Here is a 21204-nt window from a genome sequence, read left to right on the forward strand (position 1 = left end):
TAGCTGCCTCAAGTGGGGGCTACTCTTTGTTGCAGTGCACGGGCTTCTCGTTGCGGAGCATGGCTCTAAGCACAAGGGCTTCAGTAGTTGTGGCGCATGGGCTTAGTTGCTCCGAAGCACGTGTGATCTTCCCAGACCAGGGATTGAACCCATATCCCCTGCATTGGTAGGCTGATTCTTAACCACTGTGCCACCAGGGAAGTCTACTTCTTCTTGAAAGTGTGATCCCCTGATGCCTGCTATACATAGCAAATTCCTGAAGGAAAACACCAGAATATGGATGAGCTGAATACCAAAATCTGGGTTGATTTTTCTTTTCTTTCTTTTTTCTTTGTTTTTGGCACCCAATCTCTTTTATGGAGTGGGGGGGAGGCCCTGAGGGGGAGCTCTCACTGCACAGCTTGTTCATTAGCGCTGCTTCCTGGGTCCTGCGGCTTCATCACATCCGGCAACTCCGGTGGGCTGGAGAAGGGTTTGATGGGCAGGGTCTCAAATGCTTCACCTGCCTGTAAGGCTAGGCCCCACCCGCGGCTGGGTCTGGCTGGTGAAGCCACACTCACCCAATATCTTGCCATCGTCCAGAAACCGGTGGTCCTTGTACAGCCGCTGCTCGTCTGGCAGCTGCTTGAGGATGCCCTCGACGATGCGCTTCAACAGGAACATGGTGCTGGACGATTTGCCTTCCATGAAGATGATGGTCTTGCGGCGCCGTAGTTTGAGGAACACGTCCACACCGGCTACTGCCTCTCCCCTTCGACTAGCCGGAAGCTCCAACCCCCTTCCTGACAGCCCACACGCCGGCCCCCAGGGTGCCCGAACCTGGCGGCCCCGCCCCGCCCCGCCTCGTCTGGCTTGATTTTTCTAATCAAGGGGAAGTGAGTAATTTGGAATGCTAAGGATTTAAATGAGTCATGAGCTTTCTCTTAGAAATAAAGAATTTGGTATTTCTCTGTTTTCAACATGTGTAATAGATTCTGAAGGAGATTCTGAGAATCTATGGTGCTGTTAAGCTGAATCTACTGTACAAATGAATAGTGTATAATTATTGCAAAATGTATAATTTTTAATTGTATATTCGTGGATTTAAATCACTTCTGATGTGACTTTTTCCTGAAGCGATTTTTCTGATTTCATGTTCATGCTTTTTTATTAATGTTGTTGCAAAGAAAAAATATCCTCCAAAACTTGGAAGAAAAAAAAAAAAGATTGTGTCACCTTTGTTTTTATTTTTAGACAATGTCCTGTTCCTAGGTCAAAGTTGGCAAGTTTTGTTTGTTTTCTGTAAAGGGCCAGATAGTAAATATTTTAGACTGTGCTCACCACGTGGTCTCTATTCAACTCTGTAGCAAAAGCAGCCATGTATAATACGTAACAAATGGCTGTGGCAGTGTTCCAACAAAACTTTATTTACAAAAAACAAGTGGTCAGCTAAGCCCAACTATAGTCTGCTGACCCCTGCCCTAGAGTCACAAGATATACAAGTTTGTTTGACTTGCCATTTACTGTTGATTAAGGCCCAGACAACTCACAACTTTGTAAAGTTGGATGTTCCTTTATTGGAAACTGGTAAGATATAAATGATTTTTCCCAATATTAGGCAAGTAATTTTTGTGCAATGAAACTTATTTTTGCCTGATAATAACACGAATGATTTTTCATACATAGAAAAGTTAGTCCCAAAGACTGGTCTTATTTCTGGTAGGACAATGACAAATTTTGCATCTAACTTTGTGATTTATCACAGCATTCTTCCTTTGCTTCATTGATTATATAATCATTAGTTCTCTGTATTTTTTTTTATAAAGCCAGAAATGGTATGATCCCTTTTTATTTATTTATTTATTAATTATAAATTTATTTATTTTTGTCTGTGTTGGGTCTTCATTGCTGTGTGTGGGCTTTCTCTAGTTGCGGCAAGCTGGGGCTACTCTGTTGTGGTGTGTGGGTTTCTCATTGTGGTGGCTTCTCTTGTTGCAGAGCATGGGCTCTAGATGCGTAGGTTTCAGTAGTTGTGGCACGCAGGCTCAGTAATTGTGGCACGCAGGCTCAGTAGTTGTGGCATGCAGGCTTAGTTGCTCCACGGCATGTGGGATCTTCCCAGACCAGGGATGGAACACCTGTCCCCTGCATTGGCAGGCAGATTCTTAACCACTGTGCCACCAGGGAAGTCCTCCCTGTATTCTTTTCTGAACCATCTTTGTCATCCCGCTGTCTCCCTCATTAATGAGTTTAATAAAACTTAAATTCCTGCTCATTATGGTTTTATATAAGAATTGCAATCTATGAAACACTTTGAAAATTATACTTTGGGTATCATTCTGTTAAGATATTTACCTAAATTAAACCCCACGTTCTTGTCCTTCAATTTTATGACCTGGGAGAGGAAGAAAACAATGTTCTCAACTTCCAAACCAACAGGCAATTCTAAAATAATGGAACTAAGAGCTAAAGATAAGTAAAAACTATCTGAATGTGATACAGAAGCCACAGGTGCCTTGGATGGAGCAACCATTTAATCTAAATGCTGGGATGTGTCTTCAAGTTTGGTGATAGTAGAAAGCGTAGGAGACTAGAATGTGTGATCCCAAAATATACCTCTTTAGCATAAATGTCAATATTTAAAATTGACTATTTTGAGAAACAGCAGACACAGGAGAAGTTCTGAAAACAGGGTATAAGTTGTCTTTTTGTAAGGGAAATTTCCATTTGTAGAGGAAATTTCCATTTGTGAAGGTGTCTTCCTCTCTGTACCAGGAAAAGAAGGATGACTCTAAATCACAAGAAACTCATCAATAGAGAAGGAACAGTCTTAAATCCGCATAGCAAACCTTATGTTTCTTTACATACTTTTCCTGGTCACCTTCCCATAACTTACCTCCCCACACCCCCACCCCACACCCTTCTTCTTCTGTTTTAAATGAAGATGGCATTTAAGCCCAAGTTCTAGCCACCTCTTTGAGTTACTCATCTGTGAGTTTCTCCCATGTATATGTGAGATATACATGTTGATAAATTTCTGTTTGTTTTTCTCTTGATAATCTGTCTTTCATTACAGGATTCCCAATGGAGAGCCTAAAAGGAGAAGATATTTCTTCTCTCCTACAAAAGCATAGGCATGTGTTTTAAGTTCTATTATAATTTGATAATGTGCACAGGATAAACCTCTCACATCAGTTTCTATTTTCTGGCAACATTTATCTCAAGATTGCAGGTATTTTACCCACTGGAGGTAATCAGCACACTTCTCTAATGCTGCCTTTACTTCCATACATTGAAAGTGAAACAGAATTAAAGTAGCTTTCAAGTGTATGCTAAAAACATTCATTTAATAATTTTTCCCAAAAAGCAACCCTCAGGGGAATTTGAAAATTCCACCTACAGTTCCCCCTTTGGCTCACAGCAATGACTGTACCTGCATTCAGGAGAGGCTGAACCTTTGAAGGACAGCTGAGTTCATGCCAATCAGCAGGCAGTGGCAAAATGAAATGAATTTTTTTTCGCATTAGACTAGATGGTGTAGTGCCAAGCTGAAAAATAGTCTGTTTCATTTTGGATTCATGGGGTTTTTTTCCTAGTCTTTGATTTGACTTGAAAGTCAAACTGAATGTCTGAGATAAAAATGTCATGCAGATCATAACTCAGTGCTCCTGGGTTCATTGGAGATGGACACAGTTGAAACTCTTGACTGAGGTCTAGAGAGGTCAGTTCAGCTATGCTGTTCCCCAGCCATCCCCTGCTATTCCTCACTCCAAAAGAGTAGTTCACTTTATTATGTCCAGTTGAACCTCAGGTAAGAGGTTCAGCTGGGCTCCTAGAAGCTTAAAGACAGTCAATTCATGAAAGTATTAAAGGATAACTTTTTAGAAAAAATAAACCCACATACATATTTAAAATGGACACATGTCAAAGATTTTATTTATTTAATTAATTAATGAGGGAACCAGTAAGATGTTACCACTAGTTCAAAGGAGACTCCAAAAAGAATACACATATGTAGGCTATCAGGAATGATGCAATGAATTTAGATTTGCTTAACTTGTGCCAAAATAGCTTCTTCCACAGAGAGGAGGAAAATTAATTGAACCTCCTCCAAATTCATTTGCATATATGTGGACAAGAATCATTTGTATCTCTTTCAGTTCTCTAAAACTTACAGATTTGTAGAAAACATTACTACAATGAAGGGTGTAAAGACCCCATAGAATCAGATAACTTGGAGGGGTATGCTAGACAATGCATAGTTTTCCATTGAAAACATCAGGAATTTTTTAGCTGTATTTCAGTCCTTCATAATTTTTCCCTACAAAAGAAAACCTGACTAACATTATGTTTGTATCTCTAAGGTTATATAAAACAAAAAAGGCGATAGTGTCCTTCTCCTGCATCTGTTTGCCAAAAACAATCAAAATAGGGCAACAAATGAACTTGAGTAGCAGATACTTGAAAGCTGGAGAAAACAAATGGAAGGAAAGTAAACTTTAAAATACCCTTTGCTTAATCATTGTCTTTATAGCACATTACTTTGTGTTTCACGTTGTGGAAAATTTTAAGAGAAACACTACATGGATGAGCTGTCCTTTAAGCTACACTGTTTTGATTTCACAACTTTTCAGCATTTTGGAATGTTAGGAAAAGCACCATGAATCTTTTAACCCTGAATCAAAAGCTTTGGAAAATAATATGAAAGTCTTATGACAATTTTTCATGGAAGAATTAGGAGACACCACACTGCATTCAATCCAGCAAGCCTTCCTAACAACTCTTCTTACATATCTCTCCCCCCACCCCAAAATTCCACTCCTAATGGCTGTTCCTCAGTCTCTTCTCTCTCACCTATGTTCCAAAGGCCTTTAGTTGTGCTAGCTTATCTCCCTATCATTTCTTTTTTTGCTTTTATAAAAGGTAATTTCATCTTCTCATCTTCTTCAAGTTTTCTCTCCTTCTACTATGCCTCTCAGCACAATGTCCTGGTAAACAAACCAAGCAAATACTATATCCTTTGAAGTGAATGAAGAGGGATACCACAAAAACTTGTAATTTGATATGTTCCTTCATGCCACACTTTATTTTCAACTTAAAGATTAAATATCTTTGCTATATACCTTGAAATATAATAGCTGCTACATCATAATTTTAAGTAGGTATACCACACAAGATAATGATTTTTATAAAAATGATAACATTTATAAAAAAAGGATTCCTAAGCTTTTTCTGAATGTTAACTGGGTTCCTCCTGACACTCTCAAAATTCGGGCAGGCAAAAGGACTGTATTAGTTTTCTAGTGCTGCCATAACAGAGTACCCAAGAATGGATGGCATAAACAACAAAGATTTATTCTCTCACAGTTCTGGAGGCTGGAAGTCCAAGATCAAGGTGTTGCCAGGGTTGGTTTCTTTTGAGGCCTCTCTCCTTGGCTTGCTACCTTCTCCCTGTGTCTTTACATGGTCTTCCCTCCATGTGTATCTGTATTCCAATCTCCTCTTCATTTAAGGACACCAGTCACATTGGATTAGGGCCTACAGTAATGACCTCATTTTAACTTAATTCCCTCTTTAAAGACCCCATTTTAAAACACAGTCACATTTTGAGGTACAGAAGGTTAAGATTTCAACATATGAATTTTGGAGGGCCATAATTCATCCCTCAACAAGGACTGTTCTTTCAATTTCAGTAGAAGAAGGATGTCAGGTGTTCAGGGACTAAGTGACCACTGAACAGTCTAAGGAACACAGCCAGCACATCCAATTGATAATCTGTACTATGGATTTCTTTAAGTCATTCTTAGAAGAAAGAGATGTTAGAATTACAGACCTTCTTAGAGTTTCAGAGTTGGCATTATAGAACAAGAAAGCAATGCTTTTTTTGTCTTTAATTTAAAGATATAAATGATGGACATATGCCAACCTTATAAATATCCTTCAAGGTATCTAGGTTAGCTATTTCCATAGCTGGTCTAAATATTCATGCAAAAGTATTATAGGTATTTTTTTGTGTGTTTTTTAACAACTGTATTGAGATATAATTTACACAGTGTAAAGTTCAGTAGTCTAAAGTGTACAATTATCATGAATATTTATGTGTGTAATTATGTGGGAAATTATTCTGCACTCTATGTAGATTAATGTTAATCTCTATGATAACTCTACAAGGTTGACATCACTGGCATTTATAGATGAGGACATGAAGCTTAGAAATGAAAATAACTTTCTCAGATTCTCCCAGGTAATAAGTAGGAGAGTTGGTCATTCAAACCCAGGTCTGTGGGGTCTAAAACCTAGGCCCTATACACCACACCACTCAGCTAGTCCTTCCCCATTTTACCATATGTAACACATTCTCATTGTATGGAAATCAAAGAGCACAGCTAAATAAAAAGAAAATAAAAATCATTTGTAATCCTTACCCAGAGTTTACCATCATAACCATTTTGATATGTACACTTACAGTTGTTTTCCCATTCATATGTGTCAAGTACATATAACTTCATACACATAAACTCATTTGTATCTTTATTTTCTTCAGGTAAAATTAAGTGTATCTCTGACCTTCATCCTACAAGGTTGTCAGGAGATCCTGGTAAGTATTGAGGCTCCTGATCTTTCTTGAGGTCAAAGAGAAAATTGGGAGATTTGTGTACTACTGGGAGAGTAGAGGGAGGCCTCTGATCTTCAGTCTAGCATGGCAGCCTTCATTATTGTCTATGGTTCAGCAGTTCAGGAGAACAGGAACTGTACTGATTCAGGGCCCAGAGGAGCACAGATAGCCTTGCTCCAATGGGAGGCTCAGTGCTAGTTTTAGCTTCCTTCTGAGATCTTGCTACCTAAGGGTACTGAGAAGCGTGGGGTCTGGGTTCTCCAGCTCACTGTGCACCCCGCTCTACTTTAAGGATTTTCCTTTATCTGCCTCTGCCTGTCACTCTGTCTCCTGCAATTCCTTCTCCCATTGTATAGTCCCTTTTTTTTTAACATCTTTATTGGAGTATAATTGCTTTGCAATGGTGTGTTAGTTTCTGCTGTATAACAAAGTGAAACAACTTTACGTATACATATATCCCCATATCCCCTCCCTCTTGCATCTCCCTCCCACCCTCCCTATCCCACCCCTCTAGGTGGTCACAAAACACCGAGCTGATCTCCCTGTGCTATGTGGCTGCTTCCCACTCACTATGTATTCTACATTTGGTAGTGTATATATGTCCACGCCTCTCTCACTTCATCCCAGCTTACCCTTCCCCCTCCCCGTGTCCTCAAGTCCATTCTCTACGTCTGTGTCTTTATTCCTGTCCTGCCCCTAGGTTCTTCAGAAACTTTTTTTTTTTTTTTTAGATTCCATATATATGTGTTAGCATACGGTATTTGTTTTTCTCTTTCTGACTTACTTCACTCTGTATGACAGACTCAAGGTCCATCCACCTCAGTACAAATAACTCAATTTCATTTCTTTTTATGGCTGAGTAATATTCCATTGTATATATGTGCCACATCTTCTTTATCCATTCATCTGTCGATGGACACTTAGGTTGTTTCCATGTCCTGGCTTTTGTAAATAATGAACATTGTGGTACATGAATCTTTTTGAGTTATGGTTTTCTCAGGGTATATGCCCAGTAGTGGGATTGCTGGGTCATATGGTAGTTCTATTTTTAGTTTTTTAAGGAACCTCCATACTGTTCTCCATAGTGGCTGTATCAATTTACATTCCCACCAACAGTGCAAGAGGGTTCCCTTTTCTCCACACCCTCTCCACCTAAATAGACATTTCTCCAAAGAAGATACATAGATTGCCAACAAACACATGAAAGGATGCTCAACATCACTAATCATTAGAGAAATGCAAATCAAAACTACAGTGAGGTATCACCTCACACCAGTCAGAATGGCCATCATCAAAAAATCTGTATAATCCCTTTTACTCAAGTTTAAAAAAACAAGAGCTAGGAAGGGAAATGTTTACAGTTCACAACTCCCTTTTGAAAAAAGAGAGAGTTAAAGGACTTGGCTATTGCAAAAAAAATTTTTAATGTATTTATTATGATTATGATTTACAAAATCATATTCTACCTGCTGTTTTTATCTAATTTGACAATCTTTATTGTTTTTAATTTGATTTTTTCTTATTATTGAGCTTAAAGAATTTTTTGTGTATTTTGGATATAAGTTCCTTATCAGATATGTATTTTGCGATTATTTTCTTCCATTCTGTCTTTCATTTTCTTAAATGTCTTTTATAGAACAGAAATTTTAAATTTTAATAAGATGCAACATATCAGTTTTTCCTTTCATATATTGTGCTTTTGGTATTGTGTCTAAAAACTCAGTTTCTCAACCTATAGGGATTTTCCCCATTTTCTTCTAGACGTTTTATAGTTTTTCACCTTACCTTTAGGTCTATGATTCACTTTGAGTTAATTCTTGTAAAGTGTTAAGTCTATATCTAGTTTCCAATATCACTTATTGAAAATACTGTTCTTTCTCCATTGAATTGCCTTTGAGCCTTTGTCAAAGATCAGTTTGACTTTGTGTGCTAGATATTTGGCTATATTTTGTTGGTCTATTAATTCTATTTCTATTTCTGGGCTCTTAATTCTATTTCATTGATCTATGTGTCTATTTTTTTTACTGATACCATGCTGTTTTGATTATGGTAGCTATATAGTAAGGCTTGAAATTGGGCAGTTTAAGTCCTCCAACTCTGTTCTTCTTTTTCAATATTGTGTTAGTTATTCTAGGTCTTTTCCTTTTTGATATACATGTTAGAATCAGTTTGTTGATATCTACAAAATAGTTGCTGGGATTTTGATTGGGATTACAGTACATCTATAGATGAAGTTGGAAAGAATTAACATTTCTGGCCAGGATTGTCCACCAATGACCCATGGGAGATGGTTGATGAATGCCCAAGCTTTCCCATTGCTCAGGTGTGACATCTCTGTGCATGTTTCACAGAGCATCCCAGAGGTCCCCAGGAGGATCAAGCACCAGTTACCCACAGTGGCAACTTCTCATTAAGATAGCCTTTATTGAATATCTTCTCTTCCCTGTTCACTTTCCCATTCCCCTACCAGTTTTTCTTGTAATCACCTCCCAAATAAACTACTTTTCCTCAAAACCTCTTCTTAGGGTTTGTTTCTGGGGGATACAAACTACAACAAACCTGTGATAACACCCATATACTAAAACGCAGGCTCAAATAAGACAACTCCATTTCCTACATGCACCCAGTTTCCAAAGCAGTATCGGACCTAATCAATTTAGATAGAAATTGCACAGTCAGATAACTTAATGCCTACCCTGAGCATTCAAATTTATTCTGTAAGAGATAGAAAACAAGTGCCCCTCTCAAGTCTGCTCTCTCTCCAGAAGGAATAAAGGATAAAAACACATTTAATTTCAACAAGCATGCATGTGTGAGAAAATCTACCTCAAAATAGCTAAAATGGTAAAATATATGTAGCTATTTTAAAGCCAGAAGATTTGGATTCTCCTCAGGCAGCTTTTAGCTTCTAGGGTTTTATGGCTCACTAGCTTTAGGTTAGAAAATTAGAATTGCAAAGTATGTTGTGGTTTTAGTCTCTGCCATTCTTTCATGGTTTTGTAATAGAAGGGTTTGGGGGAGGCGGGATATGGGGGGGGGGATAAAGTTAGGGAGGAAGGAATGAAATGTACCAGGAGAACTTGTCCAACTATCTGTCTTAATTTTTAACAGCCTTCAAAGCAAGTCATGCACGCTGAGCATTGCAGAAACACTAGACATTTGTTGGGGGAAGAAAAGTCTTCTGGGAATGCACTCCTTGCGGGGAGAAAATGGCTTCATAAAGGAATGATGCAAACACTATACATTGCCCTGCCAGCAACTTCTCTCTTTATTTGCAATTGCAGAATGAAATATCCCCTATACCGAAGCCTCAGTCAGCTGCAAAAACAATGTGTTGTAATATGATATTTATTTTTGCTGAAATGGAGCCACAGCGTTGCCATTCCAGATTCTGCAGCCTTGCAAAAGCACCCAGAGAGGCTTCGCTGACCTTGGGGGAGTGCAGAAGGCTAATGAAACATCCTTACTTTTGCAATTTAATTTTTCTTCAAGAACCCAAGCCAGAGCTAGACGAGTTTCCATCTAGCTTTTGGAGGGAAAAACAAAAATGAATTAATTAAGATTATCAGACAGCCTTTACAAAATGTAATATCAGCCCTTTATTATGATATAATATCAGCCAACACTTGCTTCACTTTCCTTGCGAAGAATCGGATTGGAGCTGCTGATCATGGAAGAAGTACTCTGTTGTCTCAACCCACACATTCAAGCAATTTAAATCTAGTCTCCCAGAGACCTGACATCATAAAGGGAAATTACGTTCAGGTCTTCTAATCTATGAAAACATTACCTCAACACTGTTCAACTCAGTCACTATCATGATTTTGCTCTTTCCCTGAATCACCAAACTTCACAGAAGAGAAATTATTGCTCCACTATTTCACCACCTAATATTTCCTTAATTCTAAGATCGGCTGCCATAGAACACTTGAACGATGCTGTTCTTTGGAAGGCCATCAAGGACTTCACCTTCTCCAATCCAATAAGCATCCTGATGGACTGCACCATTGGATACTGCTTACCTACCTCTCCTTTCATAGTGAAGCCTTGTGTCTTCTTGCCTTTGTTGACATGGTGCTTCTCTCTTCTTGCGCATCCTCCCAGCCCTCCCTTGTGGTCATTCTCCAAAGGCTCTTGCTTCCAAACTCCTACTCTTTATATTCGATAAGCATCCATTCTCATATTTTTAGTCATCACCTCCCTGATGGCTGGAGCTTAAGCAGCAATCTTGAATGATGAAGTGCCCTTGAGGATGGAATTCCCTAGTAGAGGATGCTGAAGAGCACAGTAGAAGAAGCTTGGCCCCCTGATGACTTTGTTGGATGCACCATATTTGTTTGGCCTTGCATACCTCCTGATTTCTTCTACATGCTAGAATAAACTCTATGTGTTTAAGTCATTGTTAATTCGGATTTTCTGTTATATGCCACAGAATCTAATTCAGGTAGTAAAAATGGGTATAATAATGCCTTCTCGTAAAGTTAGTGTAAGGTTGACACGATATAATATAGGTCATATGCCTGGTTCTTGTGCTTAGTGAGGCAGAGCCCTACGCAGTCAAAACATTGTAGATATTATTATTATAAGCTCTATGCCTACACTCGCAACTTCATAATGACCATACCACAGAACGTCAAGTACATTCAAAACAAATCCCTTCCAAATCCAACTCCTCCTCCTGATTACTTTATTCTTTGGTTTATGACATTACTAATCCTTAGTTGTAAATCAAAGTTTTGATTCTCTTCATTCTTTTCCTCCTAATGTAGAATTAATTGCTAATCTTATTTATCTAGTCCTTCAAATTTTCTCCAATTAATTTCCTCATTTTTCTATTTCCCCTACAAACACACTAAAAAGTTGAAGCTTTTTTTATCACCTACCCAAACTATTGCAATCATCAACTCAGTTGTTTCCCCACTTCTTGCATTATCTTCCTTCTCCAAGTTATCCTGTGGAAACCCTGAGATGAATCTTCCAAAAGCACTGCTCTAATCTTGTTACTCCTCCAATAAAAAACCTGAGTGGCTTGTCATTGCTCACTGTGTAAGACAACACACTCCTCAGACTGGTGTTTGAGAACTCAACCTATCTTCTGCTCCTCTTCTCCATCTCCTTCCATGCTCATCAATCTAGACTCTTTGATTTTCCTTCTGCTTTCTTAATTCTGTCCTTTGGTTCACACTTCACTCATGCAGAATGTCCTCTTCCTATTACACTCTCTACATTTCAATATCTTAGCTAACTTTCAAAGCTTTATGGAAATGCAGTCAATCCTGGAAGTCCTCCTTTCAAAATAAATGTGATTTTCCCTTTACTCAAAGCACTTTGTATCTCTCTTTGGTGCTTGTGCTCTATTGCTTTATAGCAGTGATTCTCCAAATTTAGAGCATCATAATCACCTGGAAGAACTGTGAAAATAGATTTCTGGGCCTGACTCCCAGAGATCCTGATTCAGAGGGTCTGGGGTGGAGTCTGAGAATCTGCATTTCTAACAAAGTCTCAGGTGATACTACTGCTGCTGGTCTAGGGATCACACATTGAGAACTGCTTTCTCCTTATCTGTATCTCATTCTCTCTCTACATTGTAAACTTCTTGAAATCAGACAATATGGTTTATTCTAATCTAATATTTCCTGAGACTCCCAGCACATGGTAGATAGTAACTTTATTTAAATGGAATCGAATAGAACAAGAAGCGAAGTTTCTGCTTTCAAAGTTGGCATTGTTTGGAGTTACATTCAATTGTTGGTGTCCATCATCTAGAAAGAACACATCTAAGTGCTTCTGCTGAGAGCATAGCCAAATTCTTCCTGGTCTTTACTTTTTTCTTGGTCTGGGCAAGACCAAGCGTATGCTTGGAGGATTGTTAGGTATTAAAGGCAATGACATGACATGGGTTCAGGGGAAGCAGTAGTTGAAGGGCTCCCTGAAAGGAGTAGGATGACAGAAGTTCAATATTTGGGAAATTAAGTGTGAAGGTTGCCATGGTAAAGTAACAACAGATTTCAAATCTATAATTGTACTTGGAGAGAGGCATGTTAGAGACCCCCTCCATATACTTTTGTTCCCTCTTATACTTTTAATGTTTCAGGAGTCAGTCACTGTGAATTCAAGTTGTGCTTCTAATTGCCCTTATTATTATTCTCAGAATGTTCTTTAGAACCAACATGATTTTTAGGAAAGGAAATTAATTGCAGCTTTTCTTGGTTTGGAAATGTAGGTAACTGGGTATTTTGGCAAATTCATGTCCTGTTTTCCTCCTGTGTGTAGATAACAGACTGATAGTCTCCTTCTGCTGGTCTATCCAGTTATCCAGTTAAGGGCATTTTTTGCTGGCGGGTGAGAGAAAATTTTGCATATGGAAAGTGTTTTTGAAATGACAAGAAAATAAAGGACAAGTCAGCCAAAGAAACAAAAATTCCACAGCCATCCCCCAAAGGCCTTCGTCCTTAACTTTTAATATTTCATGTCATACTTCTCATGAAATAAGTCCTACAGAAAAAATGAAGGATGGATGGAGACCATTACAAGAAAGGATATATATCAAATAAGGATATTTTTTATTTTAAAGAGGCAATTCAGTTATACCCAGATGGAACATTAAAAAAGTCACAGCTATGCATCATCATTTTTCAGCCACTGAACAGATGGTACCTTTTCATTTGCACTGCGTGCCAACATAGTCAGTGCGTTCGGCTGTCTGCCCCACCCCCATCATGATTCCAAGTTTGCATGTAAGAGGACTTGTTGGTTAACTCAGAGACCGCTTGGGAGACTGCATTGCCTGGGGCTTTGACATTACTATTTTATAATATTTCCTTCTTCAAGGAAGCAGATGGGATAGTCAGACCATGACTTTTTTCTACTGTTCTTGAGCAAGGCACCCTAAGGCTTTCTGCCCTTTCCCAGAGACAGGCCACAGATCTACAGTGATGGAGAGAAGCAGTCAACATCGGCAGACCTTCTGTTAAAAGCTCTTGTTTACTTAAATGTCCTATTTCCTTGCTATTTTTGTTTCTAGAAATTAGGGAGATACTTATCCTTTCTTGTCCCAATAAGGTTAAAAATTACAACTGATGTCATTAAGGGCCCACAATTTATGTCCTAAGTAAAAAAAAAAAAAAAAAAAAAATCCAAAAATAACCCCACAGTGACAATACACCACCACCACCACCATCATCCCACCTGACTGTTGGAATGGTTTGCCTGGGGATAGTGGTAGAAATTCTGCTTCCTCTAGAGAAATTACTACAGTCTTTTGGGGGATGGGGGGCCCAAGAAAATCCCACATAGGGAAGGCACCAGGTAAATAATAACTGAGAAGGAACAAGGAGAATGAAATTATTTGCCAGGCTATCTCATGCTGTCCCTCAATTTCTGCTTCACTGTGATAAAATAAAACTGGCCAGAAAGCAGAGAATCCCGAATTTTAGCATACCCTTGGGTCCTAAGGCATTTCACAGTCTAGCATTTACTTATTCACTTTAATTCTTTGCTTCCTATGTGATAAGCACTTATCATTTTCAACATTTCAGGACTATGTTAACCACTGTTGTCTCCTGTTCCCAGCTGTTAATGTAGAGCTGCCAGTCCTTTGAAAAGCTCTGTCTTCCTATTCTTCAGCCCTTCCTGTGTCCCTGCCCTTTGCCCTGTGGCTTTACATACAGCTCCTTCCCTCCAGAGGCTGAGCTTGCTTCCCTGCCCTTTGATTCTGATTTATCCATGTGACCTGCCTTAGCCAATGGAATATTAGCAGTTGTGACTCAAGCAGAGGCTTGAGAAAGAGCTTCTTCCTTTCCATTGTGGTCTGTGTCTCTGCTGTCTCCATGAATGCCTGCCCAGGCTATCTTGCTGGAGAATGAGAGATGTATGGAGTAAAGTTAAGTTGTCCCATTTGTCCCAGATAAAGACAGTCTAGATCAACCAAGGGCCAGTGGACTCTAGTACCAATGCTTTATCTTTCAATCCATTGTCCAAGTCTGGTTTTACCTCCAGTGTAATTCTCGAGTTTGCCCACTTTTCTCCACCTCCACAGTCACTGCCTTAGTTTAAAGCATCTGCACCATATTTTACCTGAATTTTGTAATGGCCTCTTAGATAGGGCCTTGCTTTCCCTCACCCTTCCTCATGAGGCTGTTCCCACTCAGCAGCCAAGGGATCTTTTAAAAACACAAATCAGACGGTTTTAGTCCCCTGGGTAAACCCTTTGATGGATTCTCCTTGCTCTTAGAACAAAATCCAATATGTTAACACAACTTTCAAGGTGTGCATACTGTGCTTCCTCATCTAAACTTATAAAACCCTCTTCCATCCTCTTACTAGACTCCTATTCTACTGATCTCCTCTTTTTTACCCTCAAATGAGCCAAGCCCCTTCCAGTTTTAGAGTCTTTGCCCATAATGCTCTCTCTGGAATGCCCTTTCCCCAACAATTCGAATCACCATGCCCTCCATCGGTTTCTGCTTAAACATACCTTCTCCTGCAGATCCTCACTGTCCTTTATCAAACAAGCCCCTCCTAAGTCACAATCAGACCACTGAGATGGTTTCTTTCATAACATTAATCACAATCTATAATTATTCTATTTATGTATTTGGTTCTTTGTTGGCTGTCTTCTTCTTAGAATGTATGTTTCTTGTAGACAAGAATTTGATTTTCTTATTTTCACTGATATTTCCAGCATCTCACCTATAATCAGTGCTCTGTGTATGTGTGTATGAGAGGTTAAAACTGGAGGACTCTCTCTCTCACACACACATACAATATACATGTAATAATTATTTGTGTGTATATGTTAATGAGTATTTTATCTTTAACTTCACACAAATATGTAATGCATATGTGGAACACACATATGCAATGTATACATTTGGGTATAATGTACGTATCTATGTAATGAGTCCTTTGTTTTTAACCTGACACACACACACACACACACACACACACACACACACACACAATTTACTCTTCAGAATCTTGAATTATATAAAAATATAAGTTGGACATCTTTTTATAGCAGCAGATATAAGCCCACCTCATTCCTCAGGTTGCATAGTATTCCTTTGTACCACGGATGTACCACAGTTTATTTAGCCAGTGTGAGCTAGTACTAAAATTGTTCCCATTTCAGTGATGAAGAAACAGAGGATGAGGGAAATCATTGGCTGAAGCAGCCCGTGTTAGACGTGGGGTCTGAATCCCAGTAGTGGAATGGGAAGTGCGGACCTTGGCCTAGCACTCCCAGGGCATGAACACAGTTGGAGGCAAGTTTGTTGGGGGTCAGTTCCTGTTGCTTTTGCACTTCTTTGTGGCTTTCTGTTGACAGTCCTCTCTCCAATCAATCCATCCCAAGTTGAATGAGAGATATATGCCAGTGGTTTCCAAATGTTAGTGCCCATAAAATCACAAGGAGGTCATGTTAAAACACAGATTGCTGGGCCCCACCCCAGAGATTCTCACTCAGCAGATTGGGGCTGTGGGCTGAAATTCTGCATTTCTAACAAGTTTTCAGGTGATGCTTATGCTACCAGTCCATGGACCACACTTTGGGTATGTGAAGTGCTCTGTAAACTCTAAAGCCCACACAAACTCAGGTGAATGTGAACTTTGAGTCTTTATTAAGCCCCTACTGAGTGCCAACTATGGTGACAGGCGTTATGGGGAAGAAAACCTTACCATGTGGGGCCTCACCACAAAGACTTAAGAATTTAGTTGGTGAAAACAAAACGTGTTGCAAAAACATAAAATTTCAGTGCAAGGAAGAGTGAGATAAGTGTCAAAGGAATAGTCTTAAATTAGAAACCAGTTCTGGGAAAAAGAAAAGACACTCTGTGCAGACCATCAAATTTTTGGCATCTACTTATTGAATATCAATTTCAAAACTTTCTTCCTTCATTTTAGTGAGTGCAGAATTAGCATTCTCCTGGAAGTCATTGACAGCTGTTTTGAACTTCTGCTTGCTGACCTGTCTCTTAGCTAAGACTGTCCTAAGATCCACATCGCCACAAAGGGAAGCTGTCTTAGGTAGAGCCTGAGATGAGGATTCTTGTGCAAGTGATTTATTTAGGGAGGGCATTTAGGAGGAAACTGTGACAGGGTGAGCGGAGTAGGACAAAGCCAGGCAGGAGTGGAATAAGGGTGTGGTCTCATCTGTAGCCTCAGCTTGACACCCTGAGGAGCTCTGGAGCATGAAGGGCACCAAGAGCTGTCCCACTTTGAGTCAGGGGGCCACCCTTAATACCCCAATGTCAGTCAGGCATTGGCAGTGGATTGCCCTGGGGTGGTGTGGTATCATCTCCTGGGTGGGGCACCTCCCATCAACACTTTCAGTAGGACCCTGCAGGCCCATGTGGCCCTCCACTGAGGTTCACTGGCCTCCTGACTTTTCCCAATTTCCACAGTCTTTGTAAATACATGCTTTTCTTGTCTTATTTCACAAGCATGTATTGCCCACATATTCCAGGCACTGGGTATTTGTGAGATCCTTTCAGGGCCTTAACTCCTCTGTTTCAAAGCTCACAGTGATGTTAACTGATAATGAAACCTGACCTGGTGGCTACAGGGAGAACCCTGGGCCTCTCTCTCTCCAGGGCCGAACATCTGTAATTTAGCCAGTGTGGGATTTAATGGCCTGCCTTTAGTCTAGCCCTCCCCTACCCTACTCCACACAGTTGTCTGGAGAATCCCCAGTAAAGAAAGTCTGACCACTCTCATGTAAAATCTTTAAGGGTACCCTGTCGCCCTCAGAGTCAAGTCTAACTTCCCTGTTCTGGTCTGTAAGACCCTCCATGCTGAGATGTCTGCCTTCCTCATCTCTCACTCATTCTTAAGCTCAAGGAATGCAGAAATATCCACTCACCAGGGTCTTTGCATGTCCCGGTATTAGGTTGTTGTAGTACAGGGAATAATGGTTACTCAAAGATGTTAAGTACTAATCCTTGGAAATTGTTAGTCTTAGTTTATAAGGAAAAGTGTCTTTGCAGATATGGTTGTTAAGGATATTGACATGGAAAGATTATCTAGATTATTCAGGTGGGCCTTAAATGAAATGACAAGTGTCTTCGTAAGACAGAGGCAGAGGGAAATTTGACACCGGGAAGACAGAGACAAAGATTGATAAGGCCCTAAGCCAAGGAATGCCAGCAGCCACCAAAAGCTGGAACATACTGTCCCCTAGAGCCTCCATAGGGAGTATGGCTCTGTCAACACCTTGACTTCAGACTTGTAACCTCCAGTACAGTGAGAGAATAAAATTCGGTTGTTTTAAGCCACCCAGTTGTGGTAATTTTTTAGAGAAGCCTGAGAAAACTATTACAACTGTAATATTACCTATTTATGGAATGACCTGCCCCCCCCACACCCACTCTCTCCCATAACACATAATCCATCAGAATGATTCCTATCTCGGCAGCTCACATGCCACCTCTCCAGGTAGGCTCTTAGACCTCTCCTCCAGGCCCCATTCTGAGTAGACATGTCTCCTATATCTCCCACAGTTCCTTGAACAATCCCCTCTTATTGTTCTTGTCCTATTCTTTTGTATGACCATCCCTAGGTCAATCTCCCTGTTAAGTTCTGAATCCCCAGGGGCCTCATTAATTTTTGTATTCCCTGGGTTTGGTACAGTGCTGAGTGCAAAGTGGCATCTTGGTGAATGTATGTTTCTTGGCATGAAGAGGGGGTAGATGCTGCTGTTCAGTGGCCGAAGGGGAGATTTGGGGATCCGCAAGGCCTCACATCATTGGCCAGGGCCTGCTGTACGTGGGTGGGTGACAGCTCCCCTGGTGGAGTCAGCCACACGCAGGCTTCTCACCTGCGCACCTGCCCGTCAAGACCTCCAGCTCAGCCTGCTCGGATGCTCTCTGAGGCCTCTGGCCTGGGTGCTCCCCTCAGCTTTGTGTCTGCAGAGCCTGTGTTTATTTTCTGCTTTGCTCTTTTTATATAATCCTCCTCTGTCCACTTACCTCTTCTGCCTCCCAAACAACTGTGACTCACAAGCACAAACGCTGCTCCCTTTTCCCATTATTTTTAGGCGTCTCACGATTTCCCTCATTATCACCTTTGGGCTAGAACAGGAGTTGGCCTGCAGTGTTTTCTGTCTCAGGGCCAAGCCGGGGAGAACAAAGCAAGTGACAGTTCAATAAACTGGGGGTCACATTAGTGTTCTAGCAATCTAGTTGTTTTGAGGAGGTGGCAGCTAAATGTGGAACTTGAAAATTAGGAACTGGGCTTCAGTCAAAGGGATAATGTTAGAGTTTTTTCAATTCTTCTTCTACAAATTAGCTGTCCAACTCAGACTTCCTGGACAGCATTTGCAGTCAGACTTAACAGTTTCTCCTAAAACTTGATCGTTTTCTATTAGCCTCCAAGGAAGGTAGATAGTTATTTTGTCCTTTTTGTTCTTTTAAACATTAGGTAAAAGGCTTCCGAGGAGAGGGTTTCGTTGTTGTATTTTCTCCCCTTTATGCTGTTTAGAAGCCATTGTAATGTTACAATTATGGAACCTGGTCTTTGGGGGAAGGTTCAATAATTTATTCACAAGGTGGATGAATTTGTTATCTGTTGCTGCATAACAAACTGTCCCCAAATTTAGCAGCTTAAAACAACAAGCATTTATGACCTCACAAAGTTTCTGAAAATCAGGGTATATTCTAGCTCAGGGTCTCTCATGAAGTTGCAGTCAAAATGTTGGTTGGGACTGCAACAGAGCAGGACCCTATGGGCCTTCCTGAGACAGACCCTACCCTCATATATTCTGCTGTAACTCCTCTCTGAAGTACCCAGGTAATAGTATCTCATGCATATTTCTTGAGTTTTTCAGATGCTAAAAACCACCACCAAATAGAAGAAATTAACTACTTGATGATCATGAGCACATAACCCCCAGACCTTCTGGCGCCTAAGGATTAACAATGTTAACTGCTCTGTTACCACACCATCAACCAATCAGAGAACTGTGCATGAGCAGATCACATACCCTGTGATGCCCCTCCCTCACCTGGCCTTTAAAAATGCTTTCCTGAAATCCTTTGGAGAGTTTGGGGTTTTGAGGGGCATGAGCCACCCATTTCTCCTTGCGTGGCCCTGCAATAAACCTTTCTCTGCTCCAAACTCCAACGTTTTGTTGTTTGGCCTCACGGTGCATCAGGCACATGAACTAGCAGTAGGTAACAGGACTACTGCAGTCTTCAGAAGGAGCTGGAGTACCTGCTTCAAGAAGGCTTTTTCAGGTGCCCATTGGCTGGAGGCCTCAGTTCCTTGTCATGTAGCCCTCTCTATGTATAAGGTTGCTTGAATGCCCTTATGACATGGCAGCTGGCTTCTGCTTCCAGAGCAAGTGATCCAAGAGAAAGAAAGGAAGAAGCCACAGGTCTCTGATAATCTAGTCTCGGAAGTTACACACTGTCACTTCTGCCTTATCCTATTCCTTAGAAGTGAGTCACTAAGTGTCCACTTAAGGGGAAGAGAATTAGGCTTCACCTATTGGAGGGAGCATCAAAGAATTTACATATATATTTTAAACCACCAGAGTGGCTTTCCTTCAAATAGCTCCAGAGAAGGCAAACAAATCCTTGTTACCCTGTGGATAAAATACCACCTGGTATTTGAATGTTCTGCTGAGAGGTTGCAAGAGACATGGAAGTCTTACCTAATAATCATTGGAATAGTGAAAAAATAATACTTATGAGAACGGGTGAGAGGGTATTCTGTTCTTTTAGGTATGGATAACTGGAAGAACTTGGGAAGAGTAGGGGATGCCATTGGCTTCAATTTAGTACTTTCTGTTTAATATATTCAATATTAACTAGTTATCTCATTGTGGTCTTCCGTTTGGCAATTCAATACCAAGGGCCATGATGAATGAAACAAAATCCCTGCCTTCAAGGATGAGATACAGATGGAGTAATGCTATCCCAGCTAAGCTGTCCAGCCAAGCTCAGCCCAGATATAACCCTATCAGACCCACAGATGCATGAGTGAGCCCAGCAGAAACCAGCAGAAACACCCAGCTCAGAACTGCTGAACATGGAAGAAATGTGAGACATTAATATTTATCGTTGTATGCCACTGAGTTTGTGTGATTGTTTCTGACACAACAATAGTAACGGATACAAGTTTATAGTGTCATGAAAGAGACAAACATAAAGGCAAATTTTGCAATGCAATGTGATGCATGTTATACTTGAAGATTTAATAGGATGCTCTGAGAAGAGTGAGAAGGTAGTGTTTAAATCTACCTCAGAGTGGTCAAGGCAGTGGAAGACTTCAGCTGATGCCTGAATGAAGTTCTAAGGATGAGCAGGTGTTTGCTAGAGTGGGTTGGGAGACTGAGGTGGGGGTTGAGGAAGCACATCCTTTTCCGGTAACTGCAAGCCTCTTAGTAAGCTAAGGAGCAATAATAATAAATTGTTCCTAATTATTGGCAGCCACTGGATAATGAATAGCTTCATATGTCCTGCTAAAGAGTTTGTTCTTTATCCTAATGGTAACCAAACCACTGAAGGACTGGAGGTGCATAACATGAATGGATTGATGGCTTTTTAAGCTCGCTCTGGGGGTGGTGTGGACCCAGGCAATTCTTGGGGAGGCTAGTCTTGAATCTGTGT

The 21204-nt window shown here is 40.4% G+C and overlaps 1 pseudogene across 1 annotated transcript; it reads right to left on the bottom strand.

The window, feature by feature from the left end:
- Positions 1-389: 389 nt before the first annotated feature.
- LOC309832731 (elongin-B-like) lies at positions 390-1359 on the bottom strand (annotated as a pseudogene). Its single transcript has 2 exons — positions 1321-1359; positions 390-861 (listed from the first exon to the last, which is right to left on the bottom strand). The product of its transcript is annotated as an elongin-B-like (transcript).
- Positions 1360-21204: the final 19845 nt, after the last annotated feature.

This window comes from Grampus griseus (assembly GCF_964374135.1).
Source record: "Grampus griseus genome assembly, chromosome: 14".
Classification (NCBI taxonomy): domain Eukaryota; kingdom Metazoa; phylum Chordata; class Mammalia; order Artiodactyla; family Delphinidae; genus Grampus; species Grampus griseus.